This window comes from Silene latifolia, chromosome 11 (genome assembly GCF_048544455.1).
Source record: "Silene latifolia isolate original U9 population chromosome 11, ASM4854445v1, whole genome shotgun sequence".
In the NCBI taxonomy this organism is placed as follows: Eukaryota; Viridiplantae; Streptophyta; class Magnoliopsida; order Caryophyllales; family Caryophyllaceae; genus Silene; species Silene latifolia.
In genome coordinates, this window is record NC_133536.1 from 173,953,138 (window position 1) to 173,957,251 (window position 4,114).

General features: G+C 42.6%; 1 non-coding gene across 1 annotated transcript; it reads left to right on the forward strand.

Moving 5' to 3' along the window:
- The first annotated feature begins 2,417 nt into the window (after nucleotides 1-2,417).
- LOC141616082 (small nucleolar RNA R71) lies at nucleotides 2,418-2,524 on the forward strand. Its single transcript, XR_012530457.1, has one exon. It is a non-coding gene; the product is annotated as a small nucleolar RNA R71 (small nucleolar RNA).
- The last annotated feature ends 1,590 nt before the right edge of the window (nucleotides 2,525-4,114 follow it).

The window sequence follows — 4,114 nt, forward strand, 5'->3', positions numbered from 1 at the left end:
TAAAACTAATTGTCCTAATTAAAAGCAATAAAACAAATTCAACGGAAAATTCAAAAATTATTTATTACAAGGTGTTACACGGGGCATTTCCCCGCTCAATTCCCAAAGCAATTCAGTAGCCCCTTGGAGGGCTCCTGACTGGAGGACGTCATCTCAGCAATGTTGATTGTCCTCTTCAACTTCCATGAGCATGAATTATCATTTGAAACGGTAGGAGGGGAGTAGTTCACATCCACATAAGGGCGAACTTTCCTCGTCCTTGCTCCTCTATCACCAGCTGTAGCGTCATCATCTCCGATTTGATTGAAAGTAATTGCACAACACCCTTTGACAGCTCCTTCATTGTCTTCATCTGTACCTGCAGCAAGGAAAACAGACGAACTTTCCTCCTTTTTGCTCTCAGTCTGAGGCGGAGGGGTAACAATAGCAGCACAATACTCCAAATTTTCATCTGGAGTGTCAATAATAGGGTCAATAGAAGAGAGGGCATTGCAAGGCTGAGCTTGCATAGGAGCCCTCCGGAACTTGGACTAATGAAAAATCAGCTCCTCGTCCCCTACCTGAAAGGTCAAAGTCTTACCCCCGACGTCTATTACTGCACGGGTAGTAGACAAAAATGGTCTCCCTAAAATAATAGGGGTGTGTGCATCTTCGGGGATATCTAAGACAACGAAATCAACGGGAATAAAGAATCTCCCGATCTGAACAGGTACGTCTTCTACTATACCTAGTGGCCGTGATATACTACGGTCGGCCATCTGGACTGTCATGTTGGTGCAACTCAGCTTTGTCAAACCAAGTCTCTTAGCAAGAGACAACGGTAAGACACTCACGCTAGTGCCTAAATCGCATAACGCGTTATCAATCAAATGGATACCGATATGACACGGAATTGAAAAACTACCCGGGTCTGACTGCTTAGGAGGTAACTTATTTTGAAATAGGGCGGACTCCACCTCAGTTAAAGCTACGGTCTCACTATCACTAATATTCCTCTTACGTGATAAAATTTCTTTCATAAACTTAAGATAAGAGGGTATCTTTGTCAGCAACTCGGTGAATGGCACAGTGACTTCCAAGCTTTTCAGAAGTTCAACAAATTTGCCGAATTGTTGATTGGCCTTGGTGTTCTGCAGACGCCTAGGGAAGGGAACCATGATAGGTATCTAGAGTCCCTTGTTTCTCTCTTCCAATGTGTCTTCCAGAGCAAGTTCTGTATCTTTTGGACGCTTCTTACCTCTCGAACGAGGTCTTTCCGGTGATTTATCCCTTAAACGAGGACTAGCAGGCTCTCGAATAAGCTTCCCGTCATCAAAACTACTCGATCGACCAATATACCCATTTGATCGAGTAAATCTTCATCAATGTCACTCGATCGAGTGAAATTTCCACTCGATCGAGCAACTCCATTTTGCTCTTCACTCGATCGAGTAGAAAAACTACTCGATCGACCATTTCCATCGTCAAATCTGCTCGATCGACCACCAGAAACCAGTCGATCGAGCACTTTCTTCGCTGTTAGCTCATTTTCTTCACCAGAGCACTGTTCATCATCAGTTATAGCCTTCTTTGGGTCTGATTTTTGCATTTCCGGTCCCTCATATGAACGACCGCTTCTCAGATTTATAAAATTTACCGTCTCGTGTCGATTTTTCTCATTTTGAGTCGGTAATTGACCCTGCTTTCTTGTGGACTGATTAGTGGCTGATTGGGCAACTTGGGTTTCAAGTGCCTTTATGGACGCATCTTTCTGTTGATAACTCAACTGCCACTGCTTTATGAAGGCTTGCAACATAGACTTAAGCTCACCAATTTCACTCACCCCACCGGAAGATGATGCACCATGGTTAGGAGGAGTAAAGGAAGGAGGCTTTTGAAAGCCTTATTGATTTTTGTGTGGAGGGACATAAGGCTGCTGCTGGTGCGGAGGAGGAGTAGGATTTAGCACATTTTGGCTAGTCCACCTCAAATTGGGATGGACTGCCCCTTGATTATTGTAGTAGGAACCTCGTTCTTGCCTATATTGCTGAAAGGCAAGGACTTGTTCCTTCTCCACAAGACAGCCAACAGCAATGTGGCCATCATTACTCCCACATCTCTCATATGAAACGGTCTCTCCCCTAGTAAGAACATGGACTGTCTGAGGCTCCCCAGCAGCTTGTAATTCCAGCTTGTCGAACCTAGCATTCATGGTCTCCAGCTGAGCCAAAACTTGCTTATCAACTGCATGAACTGTTCTAATCCCATCCCTCGGGTTTCCATACTCAGCACTATGATTCGCCATCTCTTCAATAAGGGACCATCCCTTATCATCATCTGTATTCTCTTGGAATCTTGCACTGGATGCCGCATCAAGTATGGCCCTTTGGTCATCATATAGCCCATTGTAGAACTGATTAGCTAGAAACCATGGGTCAAAACCATGGTGAGGAATAGACCTCACCAACTTCTTGAATCGCGACCACGCCTCATAGAAACTTTCATCGGGAGCCTGTCTGAAACTGGTAATCTTGGCCCTCAGCAGATTGGTGCGCTGTGGAGGGAAATATCTCTTGTAAAATGCAAGAGCAAAAGACTCCCAATCTGTAACCCCAGCAGCTGTGCGGTCCAAGTCAGTCAGCCACTCCCTGGCTGAATCGGCTAAAGAGAAAGGAAATAGAACCTCCTTAACCTTATCTTGAGTTACCCCCTTAGTGGCGGGGATAGTAGAACAGTAATCTGTAAAGACCTCCATGTGCTTCCTTGGGTCTTCACCAGCCACACCTCTATAGATATTTCGCTCCACCAGATTGATGTAAGAAGGACGGATGTCAAATGTATTCTCATCCTCAGTCTGGAGATTGAAACCTTTCGGAATAGAGGATGCTTTAGGCACTGAATGACTAGAAAGTTTAGGCATCTTTACTGTAGAAATCGGACCGTCTTCCGCGAAAAGAAAATGATCTAGCTCTGGCTCGAAAGTACTCAAGTCTTCCTTTCGTGATTCCTTTGCAGACGGAGTCTATGCCTGAATAATCTTTCTGGTTCTGAATTAGCTACAACTAACTCAAACCTGTCTGACCTGCGCATAAACAGCACTGAAAGAAAATGAATAAGAACTGCCTCAAGGAATAAAAATTCCCTGAGACGGATAAAATAAACGGAACTAAAACAAATAGGGCAATTGCCTCCCCGGCAACGGCGCCAAAATTTGACACGTCTGTCGTGTACCTGTCAAAAATAAACTAACTAAACTAACTATATAGCTAGGGAAGTCAGGTCGATCTCCACAGGAAGGCAAGATATCTGTAGAAGTCCGTCTATTTGGTCACAATTGGGGGGGGGTGTTTGAATTGTTTTCTAAACTACGAAGTTTTAAAAGAAGAGAAATAAAGGGCAAGAGCAGTAAAAGCAAGAAATAAGTTTTAAACTATCAGAGAGAGAGGGACATATCAGGATTTCGGTTCACTACGGTAGTCCAGTGACTCAGCTGTAAATAACTCAGACGAATTAATGTAAGACGGATGTTGAAAGGTCCTTTCGGTCCACTTTCTATCCTAAAATACCGCTAACTTAACTTTCATTCTCGTCAGGGTAGTCTACTGTTCATAGCAGGCCTATTTAGTCCAATCTTTCGATCTAGGATTAGTTTTAGCCAGATTAAAGGTTAACTCAGAAGCGTGCACTCAACTAAGTCGATAAATACAATTAAATTGCTATGGTGACAGAGTCTCATAATCAATTCATCTGTTTCATTTACTACATCGTCACTTTCCTACCGCAGATCCCCTAATCCCAACATGAAAGGGGTTTAGCTACTCATGTCGCTAATTAAACTAACAGCAGATAAAATTCCAGCAGTAAACATAATGAAATAACAAGTAAATTGCATAAGAGAAAAATTAGGGCAAGAAATTAAATAGAGTAAACAAGAAATTAAAGCAATAATGATTAATTATTAATAAGGAAAAATAAAGGAATTACATTCCAAGCGAATCCGGCGTAAAGAACACAAAATCCGAGTGAAATAATCCCAAGAACAAAGTTACAGTGAAGGGAAATAAGCAACACAGTAAAGTTTACAGTAGAAAGATTTGATAATGAAAGATAGATAAAATATCGATCCTCATGACCT